The sequence below is a fragment of the Neopelma chrysocephalum genome, unplaced genomic scaffold (genome assembly GCF_003984885.1).
Source record: "Neopelma chrysocephalum unplaced genomic scaffold, ASM398488v2 Primary Assembly neopelma1_97, whole genome shotgun sequence".
In the NCBI taxonomy this organism is placed as follows: Eukaryota; Metazoa; Chordata; class Aves; order Passeriformes; family Pipridae; genus Neopelma; species Neopelma chrysocephalum.
This window is the reverse complement of record NW_020897760.1, coordinates 2,611,570-2,631,628: the sequence shown is the minus strand read 5'-3', so window position 1 is coordinate 2,631,628 and position 20,059 is coordinate 2,611,570. Positions and strand designations below refer to the sequence as shown.

The following is a 20,059-nucleotide window of genomic DNA, read 5'->3' as shown; positions in this document are numbered from 1 at the left end:
ATAATCGCCTGGTTTCCTGGGTTTCTGCAGGAGCAGCACCTGCTGATGGGGTGTGCCCAGAACAGATTTTATCTGCCCACTCTTCCAGGCAGTGCCTGGTGCAACCTGCTGTGCTGCCAGGGAAGGCTGATCCTGCTGAAGGCAGTTCCCAGCTCAGGTATCCCGAATGCTAGCAGAGGACAGCACATGGGATCAGGACCCTGCACCCGCAAATCCCAAACCCAGACCCACAGCCCCTCTGCAGCATCTCTGGCCAAGGCTTGCTCCCATATTTTTATTGTATTGTTCATGCTATTTTCCATGGGTTTTTTTACATTTTGTATCTTTAACACAAACTTTTTGAGTTCCTAAAGCAGATTTACACAGGAGAACAATGACTCTGTAGCATCATTGGGACAGGCAAACCCAGCCCAGCCCAGCAGAAGTGGGCATGGCCCAGCCAGGGAAAGGTCACTGGGTATTTCTCCCAGTTAAATCACAGAATCACAGAATATGCCGAGTAGGACCCACGAGGATCATCAAGTCCAACACTTAGCCCTGCAAAGGCCCATCCCCAAGAGTCACACCATATGCCCAGAGGATCATCCAAATGCTCCATGAGCTCTGTCAGCCTTGGTGCTGTGACCACTGCCCTGGGGAGCCTGTTCAGTGCCCAACCACCCTCTGGGGGAAGAATCTTTTCCTGATATCCAACCTAAATCTCCCCTGACACAACATGAGACCGCTCCCTTAGGTCCTGTCCCTGGTCCCCACAGAGCAGAGATCAGTGCCTGCCCCTCCTCTTCCCCTCCCAAGGAAGTTGTAACTGCAATGAGGTCTCCCCTCAGTCTCCTCCACTTGAACACCCTGAGTGCCCTCAGCTGCTCCTCACACGGCTTCCCCTCAGAGCCCTTCCCCCTCTCCACTGCCCTCCTTTGGACACTCTCTAATGGCTTCATATCTTTCTTACATTGCCCTTTCTTAAATGACCTTGGGAGGAAGAACAGCAGGTCACTGGATGCAGTTTTCCCTCATTTCAATGCCCCAGAGCTGGAGCCGGGGGGGTGCCTCGGGGGCATCCCCTGGGGTGTCTGCTGCCCTTGTCTTCAGCTTCCTCCTTGCAGGGGTCACCCTTCACCTCCACACCAAGCACCTGCTGCACTAAAAGCTTTGGCCCAAGATGTTTATTTGCCAAACAAGCCCATAAATGAGGCCAAATCTTCCACGTAAGTGAAGACTGGCTGTGTTTGCTCCAGAGGAGAGGATAAGGGAGGTGAACAATGCTCAGAGGTACAGCAGGAATTCACAGAATATTCTGGGTTAGAAGGGACCCACAAGGGTCAAGTCCAACTCTTAAGTGAATGGCCTATGGAGGGATTGAACCTACAACCTTGGTGTTAACAGCACCAGGCTCCAACCAACTGAGCTAATCTCAGTGTTTCTTCTTGAAGTGAAAGGGAAATGGTTTTCCTGTCTTGAAAGGTGTTTGGAATTTAAAAGGCCACTTACCCAAAAGAAAAAGTCAAAATCCCTAATGAAGTTTGGGGTCTGGGTTTGAGTTTCCCTTTATCAACTAATTTAATATCAGTTAAAAAAAGAAAGCAACACAGAAACTATGTTAAAAAAAAGCAGATTGCGAGAGAGTGGTGAAGGCTGTGAAACAGAGATGGAAGCACAAAAGGCAGATCTTTCTGATCTTAAACAGCAGCAGGAAGAGCAAGAGCTGATAGGTTTGGTTGCCCGGAGACAGCAGAAAGCTCCCCAAAACTGTGCTCTGTCAGGATAAACAGCTCCTTCAAGATGCACAAGTCTCTGCCTAGAGTTTCTGGAGCTTTGGTGTGATATCACAGAATCCCAGACTGGTTGGGGTTGGAAGGGACCTTAAAGCTCATCCAGTTCCACCCCTGCCATGGGCAGGAACACCTTCCACTAGACCAGGTTGCTCCAAGCCCCATCCAACCTGGCCTTGGACGCTTCCAGGCATGGGGCAGCCACAGCTTCTCTGGGCAACTTGTGCCAGAGTCTCACCACCCTCACAGCTGAGAATTCCTTCCCAATATCCCATTTGACCCTGTGTTATATAAATTGCGTTTTACAGACTCACACCCTGCTCAGGGCAGTTTTCACCCACTTGTGAATCACTCCCCTGGTTGCTGGGATCCAGCATCCTTGGGACTGGGGAGTCTTTTCCAAAAACTTTCGGCAAGGACAATGGGACCAGAAAGGTATTTCCAGGCTGAGCCCTGCAAATCCCCACCAGTTTATGGGGGCAGGAATCACAAAGCAGCTCCCTGGCATTAGTGCTCCAGAGATTCCTGCTCTGAGATGGCAGCTGAGCCCCAGCTCCTTCCTGTGCACCATTAATCCACACTTCACTGGAGAACAGAGGTTATAAATTAACTGGCTGCTGCTCTTATGGTCCCAGTGTTCCTGGCTGGAAGCATGGGCACTGTGGTGGGCACTGGCTGGAGTATGCTGGGAAGGGTCCCAACCGGTCCTGGCTGCAGCAGCATCCCAGCACTGCATCCCAAGCACTGTGGGTGCTCCCTGAGGGGCCAGCTCGGCCCTTCCCATCCCCACTGCCATCCCCATGGAGCCTGTGCTGGGTACTCATCCAGCTGCTGAACTCACACTGGGTGTCCTTGGCCAAGACCCCATGCACTGTTTGCCTCCGTGTTTCCATCCTCCCGGGAAATACAGAAGAAGTTTTCCATTCAGCTGCTGGTAGGGCTTTAGGAAGGGCCCCTCTGGGTGCCAGGGCCTCAGGCCAACATGGTGAAGAAAACGAGCCCAAGCACTTGGAAGGCTGGCAGGGGCTCCAACCTTTCCCCAGCGTCACACCTAAAAGTATGGAGCACTGGCATCCTGTCCTGGGCATGTCTGAGCAGCCACGGAGCAGGACTTCGGGCTGGCCACGTGCAGCTCCCTGTGGCTCCGAGCCCTGCCTGGCTGACCCAGCCCCTGGCATCCTCTGGCCAGCTCCCTCCAGCTCTGGCTTCCCTTGGAGCAGTTCAGATGTTTCAGGGATGAAGTCAAAAGGAGAATTAATCCTGTGCTCAGCTGGGCTTGTCATAAAGCACAGAACAGCCTGAGCGGCCTCAACACTGACAGGGGATGCAGGAACTGAGCCCCCCCTTCACTCCACAGCACAACATGAAAGAGTTGCTTTGAATATGAAATATGTCAAATATGCCCAAATGCATTTTGTTAAAGACAATGTATTTATATTTTGGGCTGCTTTGTTTTAATAACACATTGTGGCCAGGGATAGAAGCCCCAGTTATTATGACTTTTTGTAAACATGCTGGTTTGACAGACCTTGCCCCTCCTCCCCACACAGACTGTTTGCTCTGAGGAGCCACGGTTCTTACATGCATCCATTAGGGAGAATAAATTCAGCATTTCTAAAGGCTTTGAGACTTGGAGATGAAAGGAAGTGCACATCCCGATTTGGAGTGACTTTACAGTGGGAAGATGCAGTTCCCAACACTTTGTGGTTTATGTGACAGGTTGGAGTCAGTTGGATTTTGCCTGATGTGTTTGCAGTTTGCTGGCTGTGAATGTGAACAGACCTCAAAAGACAAAGACCAAAAACATGCCTGGAAACCCTTTGCCCACATTTGGGCAAGGTTTTTTACCATGCTGACCTTGGGAGAAGGTTGGAGACTGTCCCTGCCACCCTGAGAACTCCAACACCTCCAGTCCCGCTCCAAGTCTGAATTCCTGGCTAAGTCCTGTGCAACCCCTCTATCAGACACTCAGACACCCAACAACTCCCACCAGTTTATCCACATGAATTTGTGGAAAACCCAAACCAAACAGGCCCTGGTTGCCAAGTGCCCAATGTCACTCTTTGTCTTCTCCCCGTCCCCTCCCTCAGTTTAAAAACACAGATAACACCCCCCGCTTCTGGATTTGGCCCCATTCCCCTCTCTCCCAGACATGTTGACACAGCAGAATTGTCCCAGTTGTGGGAAATGAGGGGTTGGAGCAGCTCTGTCAATAAATTGTGTGATTACAGTAACAATAGAAGAGTTAATAATTCAGCCAGTGTTTCACCCGACCATGCGGGCACTGCCCGTGCTGAGGGGGTTTGTTTTAGTCACTCCATGACCCATTTACACCAAACGTCCCAAAACAAAGGACACAGTGTTAGGGTCACCGTGGCTGGGCAGGCCTGGCCCCAGTATCCCAGTGTCCCCAGTGTCCCCAGCCATCCTGCTGGTATGGGAGCCAGCACAGAGCTCTTCCCCAAGGGCAGGTGCAGAGTGGCTGCTGTGGGACACTAAGATGTCTTTTTCTTTGCATTTTTCACCCCAAATGAGAAAAAAATAGTAGATGACTGTAAAGCCTCTCGTGGCTCCAGCAGTGGCACTTCAGAGTAACATTATAGTAACTACAACCCCCCAGTGTGGTTGATCTGACGTTTTGAAATGCTCTGGAGAGCCAGTCCAAGGCAAGGTGCATGTGAGCACAGAGACCTGTGCAGTGCCTTAGGAAATGCTGGTTAATGATTGACAGAAGTTTCCCAGTGGCCCTGTCTGAAGCTGGGTAGAAGGTGTCACTCTGGGAAGGGTCTGTGTCCCCGCATGTCCCCTCTGTGCTGTGCTGGGCCCTGCTCTGGGCTTCACTAGGGCCACTGGGCTCATCCAACCAGGTTCCCTTTGCCATGAGGGCTTTTTAATTCGAGTTTCCCACTTGATCCAAAGGCTCCTGACCCACCTGGGCATCAGTTATCCTTGATTTATGCCACCTTGCAATGCAATTCTGAAATGAAATCACTGACACGGCTCATGCCGGCTGATCCTGAGCTCACAGAATTAAAAGCCGTTTGTGCAAGTGGCCTCACACCCCACAGCAGAGGGGTGGGGGAAGCACAGGAGCTCCCAGCAAGCCTCATAAATAAATAAGGAAAGGCAGCACTGATGCCCCTGAGCATAATGAGGATTTGTAGTGATTTAGTGACTATAAGTGGTTTTGAATGAGCCCCCAAGGAGTCGTGACACACTTTGGGCTGTGAGTGGGTCATTGGGGGGGTTCAGGTGACACTTCTTAGGGAAGAAATCCTTCCCTGTGAGAGTGGGGAGGCCCTGGCACAAGTTGCTCAGAGAAGCTGTGGCTGCCCCATCCTTGGAAGTGTCCAAGGCCAGGTTAAACAGGGCTTGGAGCAATCTGGGATAGTGGAAGGTGTCCCTGCCCATGGCAGGGGTGGAATGAGATGGGCTTTAAGGTCCCTTGCAACGCAAACCAGTCCGGGATTCTATGATCTTCTCCAGTCCTATTTATAAACATCAAGGGGACAAATTCCCCTCATTTTTACACAGAACATTAACAAATCATTTCAATAAGCATATTAAAATAAATACCTTAGTATCACTTTGTCATCTGGCTTCACCTGCATTTGCAATGCCTTTTCCCCTTTCCTCAGCCTGGCATCTCCTGGGAAGGTAGGGGAAGATAAACCCAAGAGACCTCCTGGCTCCTCGTCCCCCTTCTGCATCCAGGAGTGTCCAGGCAAGCACTGCACATCATGGACAACTCCCTACCTGCATCCAGACTTCTTTCCTGCCAGCAGATTTGAGCGTCACAGCCAGAGATGCTCCTCAGCTCTGTTGTCCTGCTGTAAACTCAGAGCTCTGGTGGGTTTTGTGTAAAAACACAGTGTGAGCTACACAGCGTGTGGAAAACCAACTGCTCCCCGTTGACAAAATAAACATTTAGCAATACCACGGCACCCTGATGTCCTTTTCCTTCCCAAAATAACTGGGGCAAGCAATAGCCCAGGAAATAAAAGCTGTTGTCCCACATCAGAGAGGTTTGTGCAAGCATGACCTCAAGATTTCACAGCAGTAGCAGACGTGGGATGAAGCTGCTCAGGCTCCCCATTGGACATTCCCAATCTGCTTCTCGGCACTGCATCTCTGGAGACTCACCCTGGATTCACAGCAGGCATGACCTTTCCCAGACTGGGAGCTGCCACAGTTGGGAAAGAGTGGGTAGAGTGCAAGAGCTGGTGTGCCAAGGGCTGGTGTTCCAAGGGCTGGTGTTCCAAGGGCTGGTGTGCAGAGGGCTGGTGTGCCCAAGGAATGGTGTTCCCAAAGGCTGGTTTGCCCAAGAAATGGTGTTCCCAAAGGCTGGTTTGCCAAGGGCTGGTGTTCCAAGGGCTGGTGTGCCATGGCCAATAGTGGGTTTCCCACAGCCCCCAGCCACAGGAGCTCCCATGCTGACTGTCATGGCTGTCACTGTCACTGCCCTGTTGTAGGACAGCCACCAGGAGTTTTATTCCCAAAGCACTTTGGTTTATCCAGCAGAGATGCTGAAGCTGGATCTAGTTGTGACTCTATGTTACAGACAACCAGCCTCCTGGAAATGCCAGTGTTGCAGTGGCAGGTGTTGCCTTCCCACTGATTTTCTCCCATTTCTGTGTCTGGCAGCCACAGGCCTCCAGCCAAAGCCCCATAGCACCATCTGATTCCTCCTGAATCCATCCAGGATGTGCTTCAAGCATTGTAATTCCCTGCTTTGGGAGTGAACTCCATTTGTGCTGCTGTTTGCTGCCAGTAGGGTTTTGGTGGTGATTTACCTGCTGGAGGTGACACACGGGAGCAGATTTAGGCATGTCAGCAGGGCTGGACAAAGCCCAGCTGCAGCAATAACCCTGTGGAGCTTTCATTGATGTTTGCTGGGTGCTGGCACAGCTTAGTTTTGATTTCATCTGTTTGTCAGCAGTCCCTTCCTTCAGGACACAGTGTTACTTTGGCAGAGGGATCTGTGGTGACATACTGGAGATGTTTCCCAAGAGCCTGGCAGGCTCTGGCAGCCCTGGCTTGTACAATGACGAGGGTGAGCGCTAATTACCTCCACAAGGGTGAGCTCTAATTACCTCCTCGTCAGAGGGGAGGGCAGATCTTAGCTCCTGCAGACACCACCTGGTCTGGGGAAGGTGTCCCGGCCCAAAGGGTGGAACAGTATGAGCTTTAAGGTCCCTTCCAACCCAAACCAGTCTGAGATTCTGGTATTCTAGGTTCCTGAAGGTCTAACTAATTTTCCTCCCCTCTCTTCCCAGCCTGTCCTGAGGTCAGATAAAAGATGCTGAGAATCCCGAGGTGGTGGCTGAGCTCACTGCGCTGAGCTGAGGGAGCTGTGGGACCACCCACTCCACCCACCACTGCTTCCCACCAAAACCCTCCACCCTTGTCACAGAGTCACAAAATCACAGAGTCACAGGATCACAGAATCATGGAATCTGCTGAGTTGGAAGGGACCCACAAGGATCATCCAGTCCAACCCTTGGCCCTGCACAGGCCTATCCCCAAGAGTCACACCATGTGCCCCAGAGTATCATCTGAGTGCTCCCTGAGCTCTGGCAGCCTTGGTGCTATGACCCAAAGACCACAGCGAAGGCATCAGCCACAGGCACTTCCCAGGGCAGCACTGCTCCCACTTTCCATCCCTCTATGAGGGCTCAGCGTTGCGTTCGCAGGTTTTGAGAGTTTTTTTTCCCATTTGGCAATAGATTTTGCGATTAGGAGGAACCAGTTCAGCTTGTTGCTGAGCCAAGTCCAGAGGTTCTGCTTCTCCAGGGCTCAGACTAAACCCCGTGCAGCGCGTCCTGGCTCTCCCCAGTGAGGACAGCCAGCTGCCGGCTCCGTCCCGCTGGAATACCACGTGGATGGCGGGGCAGTGCCTTTGTCTGCAAACACAGAGAGCTTGAGCAGAAGCAGAGACCCTGGCCAGAGTTCAAAAGGCTTTTCCTGCCCTTCCTGCAGGGATACAGCCCTGCATGGCTGCAACCAGGGCAGGACCCCACCTGTTGGGTCCATGGATAAGGACCAGAGGGAGCCAGGGCTGCAGGAGCAGCACGAACAGTTGGAGAGGCAAAAATCAAAGCTGAGTGTAAAGGGAGGGCTGTTGACAGGGAAACAGCGAGCAATGATGATGGCCACAACCCTGGAGCAAGAACTGGCTCTTGCCAGCTTTTCCTGGCGGATAAGGCAGGGCTGAGCCAGAGGGGACATAGCTGAAGCGGCAGAGCTGAGCTCTCACTGTGGGGGGATGCAGACCCTTCCCACCCCGGCACTTCTGCAGGCCTCTGGCCACACAGTGCCCTGCTCAGCAGGCACTGGGAAAGCAGGGAACAGCAGGAATGGGTTGGCTTTGTCCATGCACACACCAGCTCTCAGTCACTCACAGAGTGACTCACAGAGTGACTCACAGAGCCCCTCACTCACCCATAGACCCACAGAAGAGAAGCTGTGGCTGCCCCATCCCTGGAAGTGTCCAAGGCCAGGTTGGTCAGGGCTTGGAGCAACCTGGTCTAGTGGAAGGTGTCCCTGCCCATGGCAGGAGGTGGAATGGGCTGAGTTTTAAGGTCCCTTCCAGCCCAAAATATTCAGTGATTCCATGATCTTCCACCTTTTAATTTAATGGCTCGTTCCTAAGGCTACACATGCACATGTGTGTAGATGGTGTCCTGTGGGTGGGCACAGGCTGTGTGCAGGGCCCTGCTGGCTGTTGAGCTTGAGGTTTGTGACGTTCTTTGAGCATTGAGGATCTCTTGGGATCACCAAAGCTGGTGCGGGTTCGTGCACAGGCTCAGTAGGGCAAGGGGGGCAAGACTTGGCCATCAGCCACCCAGGAGCCTCCCTTGCATGGTATCACTTGGCCCTGACACCCCCCCCAGAGCTCCAGAGACATCCTGACACCCCAGAAACTGCATGTGGGAATTTGCTGGGTGAAACTCAACTGGGTACAATACCTGTCCCTATTGCGTTCTGTCCCTATTGTACAACTGAAACAGCAATTCCTATTTGCTGCTCTAAAATCCAGTGCCATTCACTGTATTGCAGCACGCTGGATGTCTTGGAAGCTCCTCCTGCTTCCCTTTGGCACCAACATGGGGCTGTCGCAGCCTGGGACAAGCTGAGCAGGGGCTGCACCTTGGATTTCCCAGAAGGATCACTGAGCGCCATAAATTAAGCACGAGAGCAACAATTTATTCCTTTTTTGGGAAGCTTTTTTGTCTCCTTCAAAACATCTCCACTGCAAATCCTCCCCCTCCAAAGGCAGAGGGGAACCCAACCCGCCAAGGCCGAGCCCAAGTCAGCAGGGAATTTGTTTGTACAATTTATTTATGGGGGGTTTAATTAAATTTTCTAATGTCACTTGATAATCAAGTACATTTCATTTTCTTAAGTTCTTAAGATATCCAAGACAGAGCAGGCCAGTAGTTCCCAGTGCGACTCACAGTCACAAATCGCCGTCCTCTGACAGTGTGGCAGTGCTGAAAAACATGTGAAAAAAGTCCTTTTTTTCCCAATCTCACCTTCTTTTTTCCTTTTTCTTTCTCAGACTCACATGTCTATTAAGGGCTGTGTGAGCTCCTTACTCATGTCATTGCTGGAAGCAGAAAGCTGCTGATGGTGGAGAGGAGCAGCAGAAGGTTTCTCCCTTCCACAGTGTTCTATGGACTCAAAGCCACTCAGGAAACAAAACAACTCAAGAGGCTGATTAGGAAAGTTTAAGTACCTGGGAATAGCGTTATCTGGCTGCAGCTCAGAGGCACTAAATCATTCAGCACTGGCTCCTTGTGTCAGAATACCTCGAGAGGCTGCAGAATCCAGCTGGGACTGGTTTGGGAAGAGGAAGGATGAGCACAGCCTAAAAAAGGAAAAAAACCTAAAAAAAATATAAAAAGGCAGAAAATCCACTTATTTCACAGCATTGTCTAACTTCCTAATCTACTTCCAGTCCCAACTTTTGTTTTACATCTGCCAAGTCATCAGAGAGGAAGAAATGCTGAGCCTTGGTGGGGTGTTTTCCAGGAAACCTGAGCAGGGAACCAGCCATTCCATGACAGATGGTGATTCACAATCACAGAATCACGAAATATGACGAGTTGGAAGGGACCCACAAGAATCATTGGGTCCAACTCCTGGCCCTGCACAGGACCATCCCCAAGAGTCACACCGTGTGCCCCAGAGGATCATCCAAACACTCCTTGAGCTCTGCCAGCCTTGGTGTTGTGACCACTGCCCTGGGGAGCCTGTTCAGCGCCCAACCACCCTCCAGGTGTCATGAGGATTCCTGAGAAAGGCCACTCCAGCCTCTGCCTTCACCACCAGCCCACATGGAATGTGGGTTCCACCTCAGGCACTTCTTCCCACACACTTGGGTTGAGTTTGGTTCCGTGCCCCTTATCTGAGCATCCCCGGATTCTGCAGTTGTTGACATTTAATGGCTGTCTATTGTTTTTCTGGTCTTTCTTCAAAGACTTTTCTCCAGGGAGAGCTAAACTGGAGGGCCTGGGAAAAGCTGCTGGCTCCTCCCTAAGGGCAGCGCTCAGAGTGGGCAGAGCCTCCAGCCCTCCAGCTCAGAGCCCCTTGGGACCACCTGTGGTGGGATGGACATTGGGATGCTCCAATGGGACCCTGCCCTGCTCCTCCCAACCTCACAGCCCTTGACAGGGAGAGGGCAGGCTGACCCACGGGAGGGAAAGAGGTCGGCTGTTACACTTCCATGCTTCCAATCAGGAAGGGCGGGGAAATCCAGACACTGCTCAGCTGAATTGTTCCATTGGGCTGATTTTTACAGCCTAGGAGAACACAAATAGTACATTGAGCCCTATAAAGCCATTAATAATTCCAAAGGCAGGAATCTGAGAGGTGTTTCTTTTATTCTAAGCGTTTGCAGAGTGAAATTAAACTGCTATTATAAGCACCAAGGAAAGATAAATTAATAGTTTTCTTTTTGTTTTCACTTTCAAACATTGCATTAAATATTAACTGGAGTGTATTTTACCAAACACATCTATTCATTTCCTATGAAGGCAGAAAGGAAGGGCCTTTAAAAGAGCTTTTATGCCCTTAATGGAACACTGCACTAAGAGCAGTTGAGCAGCACCATGTGGGGCCTCATGTGAGGTCAGAAACCACCACATCCACACTGACCCCGTCAGCACCTGGCATTGCCCCAGAGTTTCTCTCCTACCTTTCTCAAAACCTCATTCCTTGGCTGACATGCACCTGACATTAGGGGCTCAGGGGCTGAGACCTGTGTTTTACGTCTCTCTAGAAACGAGGGGTCCCTGAGCTGCTCCATTTGCTCCTCGGGCTCAGTCCCATGTGGGCAACCAACCCCACAAGCACCATCAGCTTCAACAACCACCATGTCATAGAACCACAGAATCACAAATGATTTGGGTTGGGAGGGACCTCAAAGCTCCTTTTGTTCCCACCCTGCCATGAGCACGTGCTGGTGGCTGAGGGGTTCCTCAAGGGCTGTTGGGCCTCAGCAGAGCTGCTGCTGTTTGCTAACACCATGATTGCTCCAGCAGGATCCCTCAGACTGCAGGAAAATGAGCTAAATTCCAAGATGAGGTGTCTGGATCCATCACTGCTCTGAGAACTGCAGCGTCACATGGCCAGCACAGGGCAGGAGCTGGGCTGGTGGGAACCCACACACTTCACACAGGAAGAGCTGCCAGATGATCTCAGCACAGCCAGACTTGTTCTCTGTAGCCCACAGCCACATTGGGCCAAGCCTGTTGCTGTTTCTGCACTTGGTTCCTCAGCTAAAGCTGTGCAAGAAGTAAAAGAGGAATCGAGCCTGGCCTTGATCCTTTGGGATGACTTTCTGAACTCTCAGGAGAAATTCAACTCCTGTGGCTGCCTGAAGGTGCAAGGCATCCTCCCAAACTACAGCACACCCTCCAGTGCAGTGGATGTGTGGGGAATAGGGGAGAAATCATTTTTAGAGGAAGCAATAAGAAAGAAAGAACCTGCTAATTCACAGAATCACAGAATCACTAAGGTTGGAAAAGCCCTCCAAGACCATCAAGTCTTGTGATGTGATAGATCCCCACCTTGTCAACCAGTCCAGAGCGCTGAGTGCCACGTCCAGTGACCCATTCTTGTTCTATTTGATATTTAGACTTTACTTGTACCCACATCTGTGAACATTTACACACCTACCAGTGAAATATCACAGTTGGACTTGATGACCCCTGTGGATCCCTTTCAACTCAGGAGATTCTGTGATTCTATGATTCTCCCTGGTTCCAGTTGTGCCATTTTCTTCTATGCTGAATTATTAAACCAAAGCATCCTTAAAATAATTTAGGCTTTTCCTTCAACCTTCTATAGGGTCATAGAATCATAGAACAGTTTGGGTTGGAAGGGACCTTTGGGGGTCATCTGATCCAACCCGCAAAATCAGTCAAAATAGGTTGAAGATTGGTTTCATTTCTCCAGCAGATACATGTGACTTGTCATTGACAAGAATGGACACTTATTCTTTAAACTACTTTTCTTCCTACTTAAAAGTACTGATTCATAATGTTCTTGAACAGGAAGTACCTTGAAAATTTCCTCTGTTCAAAATAGCCACTATTCTTTGAAAAAAAACAATCCCCAAACCACTTCCTTTCCCTGTTGAAACAGTTGTGTCAGGCAGCACTTGTGGTGTTTGAGGAATGTTCTGGAATCCTGCCTCTGCTCCTGCTCCTGCCTGTGACCCCTGAAGCCCCTGGCTGTCCCTGGACACCTGGCAGGGGGTGCTGGGTCCTGGGAAAGCCCAGGGGCTGCCAGAGTCTGGTGTCACCCCCCCAAGACCCAGTGATCCCACCAGCCCCAGGTTGTGGCCCTCCTGCAGCGGCACATTTCCAATCCAAACCCTCATAGGATTCCATGGCCTGCTCAGGCAGGGAGCCCACAGCTCCTCTGAAAAGAGCTTCACAGAAGGTTGGAACATTCCTGTCAACATTCCTGTTAAATCAGCCAAATAAAAGAGGAGAGAGGTCGTTCCACCACCAAGCAGAGCCTGAGCTGCAGCTGCCTAACAAAAACCTGGAGCAACTAGGGATGCTCCGGGCACTGGGGAGGGAGGGGGCAGTGTTACCTGGGCTCTGACTTCATAGAATTCCAGACTGGTTTGGGCTGGGAGGGATCTCAAAGCTCATTCAGTCTCACCCCTGGCCATGGGCAGGGACATCTTCCACTGTGCCAGGTTGCTCCAAGCCTCATCCAACCTGGCCTTGGACACTTCCAGGATGGGGACAACCATCTTCTCACCTTTCATTCCAATATCCAAAGTGATTAATAGAATTTAACACCATTTTATGATACTTTTAAAAGAATTTTTAGGAAATAGCCGTGATATTTTCCCTCAAGAGCTCAGCTGCTTTAGCCCTGTGTTATTGCTGCAGACCCTGACCATCACTGTTTAAAATGATTCTCCTGAGCATGATGAGTTATCCCAGTGCATTCCCCCCACTTCTCCCAAAACACCAGCATTCATGGTCACACCCAAGTATGCACTCAGAATTAAAATATCAAAGACTCTCAAAATCAGCTGTTGAGAGCAGTTGTGTAACTATATCAGCCAAACATCCATCCTTGCAGCTTCCACAGGCATGGAAATATGAGCAGATTTAACAAATTCCCTGCCACAATTACACTGCATGTTTGGTTTTAAGCAGTTTATTTATCTCTTTGCACAACAGCACTTTAACCTAGAGAGAATAGGCTCTAGTTCCCCTCCTCCATGTCTCTGCCACTGTTTATGTGCATGATATTGATTATTTGCAGCCAGCAGTTGCCATGGCACCAAACATCCCTGAGCCACGGGCAAGCCAGGGCCCTCTCCCGTGGTTCATAAATACCAATTATGGTGGAGGAGCTCAAGATTTTCCATCCGGATAATCTCAGCCAGTTTCTCCCCCATCTTCTCTCCAGAGGACGTTCTTTGCTTTCTATTCAAAATTTACCTTTTTAAGCCACCTTTATTTCCATTAGGCTCAGGCTCCCAAGGCTGGTCCGTGGGCAGATGTGTGGCCATCCCATGGGCCGTATCTCCAGCACCTCTGGCTGTGACAGGATGCAGAGCCAGGAGATCCCTTCAGGCTTCCAGCCAAACCCTGATCCCACTTAGAACAGCAAAGGATTTGGGAGGGAAGGCAAGGGAATGGGGGTGGGAAGTGGAGCTGAAGCAGCGTTACTTTCAAAAAGAGTAAATTACCCAGAAATCGTGGAATCACAGAATCCCAGACTGGTTTGGGTTGGGAGGAACCTTAAAGCTCATCTCATTCCACCCCCTGCCATAGGCAGGGACACCTTCCATAGACCAGGTTGCTCCAAGCCCCATCCAACCTGGCCTTGGACACTTCTAGGGATGGGGAAAATAGTGTTCCATGGGTTAAAACACTGCCAGCTGAGCCAAGATGCTGCACCCTGTGGTGTCAAGATGGCAGGAGTCTGTGCTGCCAATTTAAAACTAATAAAGCAATAAAAGGGACTAAAAGCATTAATTAGAGCATGAATGATCTGCCTGGTGCTCCATTCACTGGACTTGGCACAGCCCAGCCCATCCTGAGGAGCCAAGGAGAGCTGGGGCTGCTGGTGGAGAAGGGTGACAGAACTGAAAGTTCCCCAAAAATGAGGACGTGAAACATTATGACTCTGGTTTAAACTAGAAAGACATACCACTCACATGTTTTTCTTCTGAAATCTCAAAGCCCCACCCAACGTGCGAGATGAAACTGGGCTGAAGGAGCTGGCTGGTTCAGTGCCATGTCTTGGTGATCAGAGAGGTCAGGAAAAAGAGGAAAACAGACAGAAGACCATCTCCAGAACCCCAGGAGCACAAGGCCAGGCATGTGAGAGCACAGCCAGAGGCACAGGAGCTGGAGGGAGGAGGGCAGAAGGCGAATTTGGGACATGAATGCCCAGCTGCCCATCAGCACATGCACCCAGAGCTTTGAGCACATCCAGATCTCAGAGTTCATCAGCTGAGACACTAATGACAGTGTCTGGTGAGGATCAAGGCAGCTCCACAGCTCCAGCCATTGAGCTCAGTCTGTGTTTGCCTCAGCTCCTGCTCAAAGCCGAATGTCTGATGAACCTGAGCGGGGTCTGGATCACAGAGAGGGGGGTTGGAAACTCAGTAAATAGATTTATAGATCAATAAATAAATCGCTACCAACAGATGCAGCTGGGCTGTCATTCCCAAATTAACTTGGAATCATGGAATCACAGTATGCTTTGGGTTGGGAGAGACCCTTAGAACTCATCCAGTCCCACTCCCTGCATGGGCAGGGAAACCTTCCACTAGACCAGGTTGCTCCAAGCCCCATCCAACCTAGCCACTTATAGGGATGGGGCAGCCACAGCTTCTCTGGGAAATCTGTGCCAGTGTTTCCTTTACTCCCAATTCCCTTCCACTTCCCCTCATGACACTGAAGCCATTTCACAGATGCGACTCCATCACCATATCCCCAGGATTGGCACAGGGCAATTTTTCAGTGTACAATTATTGTTCAAGTTCTCTCAGCCACAGGAAGATGCTGAGATGGCAGATATCCTGCCTTCCTTCCTTCCCCAACACCAGAGTCTGAAAAACCATCAGTGAGTAATCACATCAACAGTGGTCTCCAACAACAGCGTCTCCTGGAAGAACCCCTTATTCCTTTTCACCTCAAACCTCTAAGAAAGGTCTAATTTAAACTCAGTAACTTGAGATATCCTGTAGTTTATTTCTCCACAGGCTGAAAGGTCAGTGCTTCTAATTTTACAAGATGCAGGATGGAGGAGGTGATGTGGAGAGTCTGTTGACATGGGAATAGTTTAAAAGATATTCCAGAGCTGGTTCTGGGGAGGTTGGTGTATTCTTTAAGCACTTCAAGATTGTTTTTGTCCTTATAAATCAACAACAGACTATTTGGTTCAGCAGGATCTGTGTACTGGGGATGGAAAGCAGTGAAGAAAGTTGTTTAAAATAAATAAAAAAAGAAAATACAGGTTTTTCACACTGGTAGCAAGCCAGGTTATGTTCTCCTAAATATCCTGCCAAGATACACAATATGTGACAGTCTCAGCTTGCAGAAATTCAGAAGACCCAGCAGTGCAGAGACACGAGGACTGATGCGGGTGTTGTGGTGGGTCTCAACCCCCAAGATCTGGTGGGTCTCCCTGGCACACTGGAAGCTCAGATGCCAGAAAGCCCCAGGTGCAGCTGAAGGTCCCAGCAGGGTGTACCAGGGCCATTGCCCTGTGCAGAAGGGGCTGTTCTGCTCCTGCTCCTCCCCAGCTGCACATTCCAGCGGTGTGAGAGGGGAGGTCAGGAGAGCCAATGTCCCCACACAGGTCTGGTCCTCACCCAGGAGGAGCAGCAGAGCTGGAGCAGCACCAGTCCAATGTGTTTGGAAGGGAAGCCATCCCCAGTTCCTGACACATCCTTGTGCAAACCAACTCTGCTCCTCTCTGACTCCAAGATCAAGCCCTTGCTCCACCAGGAAGAGGACAGAGAGGAGCTGAAGATTCACCAAGGGAAGGGTTTGTTTACTTGCCAGAAGCAGTAGCAGCGCCAGTTAAGCCCTCCTGATTCATTTCGTTTATTTAAATTATTCAGTTTATTTAGTATTCCATATTCTGGAGTCTGTGTGCCAATTTTCCTCTGTAAGGTCCAGATTTTCCAGGAAATTTTCCATTCCCAGTTCTTTACTGCAGGTTCAGTACATCAGACTCAAAAGGTTAAAGTTGAATGTTGGAGAGATAACGCAATGTTCTCCAAACAAACTGCTCTGAACAAGAGGTTTTATAGAACTACAGAATTGTAGAATAAGGTTGGAAAAGACCTCCAAGATCATTGAGTCCCATCTTTGACTGAAGAAGGGTGTATTTTGCTGAGCTTTGTGACCTGAACCAGTCAAGAGGTTGGCTGAGGGGGTAACGCTGCCCAGGGCCACCAAGCACTGGTGCCAGTGGTCCTGGCTCGCCCTTGCCAGAGGCTTTCCTGAGGCATAGCAGGAAGAGAAAGCTGAATCTGCTTGGAAAATTCATCATCAGCAAAAAAAAGGTCCCCACTAGTGATGGACACATACACAGTTCCTGCAGCAGGGCAGGTCCTTGTGGAGCTGTTGTGTGGAGCTGTTTTATGGAACTCCCTTGGAGAACCTGGAGAGCACTGGAACAGGCCCTGCCACAGGGTGCCCAGAGAAGCTGTAGCTGCCCCATCCCTGGAAGTGTCCAAGGCCAGTTGGACAGGGATGGACATGCCCCAGCATCCCCCCAGTGCTCCCCAGCTGAGGTGATATCACCAGCCAACAACGAGCTCATCCACATCCCTCTCCACAGCTCTACAACCTGGACAGTTCCAGAGATTTATTCCCTTGCTTTGCAGTGGACCAGTAAGGAAAAAACACCTCCCCATTCGGAGATGAAATTTCCATGTGCACAAGTTTTCCAGATAAAAAAGCCCAGGATTTGCTAACATGTGTCACTTCTCTCTGTGGTTGTATTTCACAGAGGAAAATTTTCAAAACAACTTTGACTTTTATTAGAGGACACATGTAAAGAATTTTTTTTAACAGATTTTTTTAAATGAATCAGCTGTTCCAACCTCCAGTCTGAGTCTATATCCTCAGAAGTATAAATCCTTCAGAAGATGACTTTGGGATCCAAAAACTGAGGATTGATTTGAAACAATTTTTTCATACACTCAGGGAAAATTAAAATCCTGGGTGTTTAGGCCATTTCACATTGGAAAGGACCTCAGGGGGTCTCCAGCCCAACCACCCATTCAGAGTTGGGAGCTCTGCGATGCTCAGGACTTTCCCAGTCTGGTCTTGACAGCCTCCAAGGATGGACACTGCATATCATCTCTGGGCAACCTGTGCCACTGCCCAAGGAACAAGGCTTTCCTTATGTCCAGTATGGAATTTTCTTGCACCATCTGACCCCTGCCCATGTCCTGCCATTCCTCCACTCATGGCTGTGGACATCCCACCCCCTCCAGCAGGTTGCTGGGGGTCCCCAAAGCCACAAATTCCATGTTCTCATCCCTTCAGGATGCAGGGAGTGCTCCAACCCTGTTCCAGCCCCACTCGAGCCACCGAAGCCTTGCTGGTGTTGCAACATCTCCAGGAGGTTTTGGCATCAGCTCCAATGTCAAATAGTGTGAACTCCAGGTTGAGACCTGGGCCTTGGAAAATCCCATAAATCCCACAGCCTGTGCTGATCCTGTTTGCTCCAACAGCTCTGCTTGGAGAAAACATTCCCTGTGGTGATGGAGCCTGGAGCTGGGCTGCAGCCTCGAGCTGGGATATCAGAGAATTCCCTGCCATTGCATCTCTGCCGTACTTTTGGAAAATTCTTCTTCCTGTCAATTTTGCATGAGCTCTTTCTCCCCCTTACTCTGTAATCCCGGGGGTGCTTCAGACAGTGGCTTTGGGGTTGACTTTTAAAAGCAGAGGTGTTCCCAGAGCTCAAGCCCTTTTCCCAGGCATTCAGTCTCCCACCACCCTGATCCCAAGCCTGATTCCTGCAGTGGGAAGTGTGCTCTCCAAATTGGAGTGGGGACCTGGCTCCTTCCCAAAGAAAAAACATCCTGCTGGGCATCAGGAAAGTCTCTACACAAGGCTACAAAAGTACTCTTTATTTCACTTAAACAGCACATTAACCAAGCCCACAGCCAGTCCTTTCTCATTTCATGCCAAACCCAGGATGAAGCTCCAGCTCTTCTGTTCTGGTCCATCCAACAAGCTCTGTGCCACATCCTTCCTCACCCCATCCTTAAGGTGAATTATTTTTGCCCTTCAAAGGGCACCAGGAACAGAAATCCCCAGCACAGGGCTGGGGCACAGGGCTCCTGCTGCTGCCAGTGTTTGTGTTCCTTCTCCCAAACCTGTTTTTTCTGGATTCACTTGTGTGTCAGATGTACAGTAAGTAAAGATGAAGATGACAAAAACACATTTCAGGACAATGTTATTCTCTGCTTTGTAAATAACAATCAGATTCTGTTTTCTTTTCATTATATCTGTATTTTTGTGTTATATATATATATGTGTCTATAGATATTTAAATTTGGTTGGTTTTATATGCATTTATCTATTTCTAGCAGCAATTTCATTTCCTTGGGTCCCCCCAGACCACCATCAGTGAGTAAATTCCTCGTGACCCTACAAACTGGATATCTTTTGGAAATTCCAAATTTCATTTCCCCCCATTAGCAGCAACAAGCCCATTTTGTTACAAATAAGGAGCATTTTTACTGTCACCTGTGCAAAATTATTCCCTGCCAAGTTTGGGAGAAATGCAATTCCATCCATAATAACAGTGGAAGGAAAATGTTCTTTAGCAGCAAACAGGAGGAGGAAGGGAATGTGCCATCCTGGGAGGGAGCAAACAGCTGGCACAAGGGGTAAACAAGGAGCTGTGTCTCTGCCCCCCGTACATTTTAACATGCAGGAGAACCTGAGCTGGCTCCAGCTGGAGGCAAAAGCTCCCGTGGCTGGAAGTCTGGGATGCAGCAGGAGCAGAGCCCCACAGCCACCTCTGACCTCCTGCCTCCTGTCAGTCCCCCAAACCCACCTAGGTGAGCAACTCAGGGTGTCACAGGGACCCTCAGGCTGTCCTCCAGCCCTGCCTCCAGCCCAGGTTCTCCATGCTCATTACCCACCTCCCAGCTCTGCCACATCCCCAGCTTCCCAAAACTTTGGCCGTGCCTAGCTGGGCACCCTGGGACCCCACAGCATCCCCTGTGCTCACCCCAAACATCACCTGTCCTGGCACACAGGGGGGGATGGGAGTGGGTTTTCCCTGGCAGTATGCCCTGCTTTTCCCAGCCCCAAAAGGCCAAATTATCTCCAGTTAATCACTCAGAGCTGGGCAGGGCTGCCTGGGCCAAGCTGGAGCAGGCACAGGTGATCCTTTGCCACACCACAAACCATGGAGCACAGAGGGATTACAGAGCCAGGGATTTACTGAAAAACAGCTCTGAAAACATAGTGGGGCTCTGATTTATTGTGTCTGCTTGGATTTCCCTGGAAACTTGGAAGCATAGGATATGCTGAGTTGGAAGGGACCCATCAAGATCATTGGGTACAACTCCAGGCCCTGCACAGGATACTCCAAAAGTCCCACCATGGGAATGAGGGATGGTCTGACACAGAAGAGTTTGTTCTGCTCTGGGCACCCACAGGAGCTGTGACCCTGTGCCCAGTTCAGCCCCCACTCCAGTGCAGCCCAGCAGCTCCTGCTCCTCCAAAGCCTGGAAAAATATCTGTGCCTCTGACCACGAGCCACAG

General features: G+C 50.2%; 1 long non-coding RNA gene across 1 annotated transcript; it reads right to left on the bottom strand.

Annotated features, from left to right (window-relative positions):
* Positions 1-9,009: 9,009 nt before the first annotated feature.
* Positions 9,010-11,087, bottom strand: LOC113972944. Its single transcript, XR_003536083.1, has 3 exons — positions 10,929-11,087; positions 9,368-9,639; positions 9,010-9,262 (listed from the first exon to the last, which is right to left on the bottom strand). It is a non-coding gene; the product is annotated as an uncharacterized LOC113972944 (long non-coding RNA).
* Positions 11,088-20,059: the final 8,972 nt, after the last annotated feature.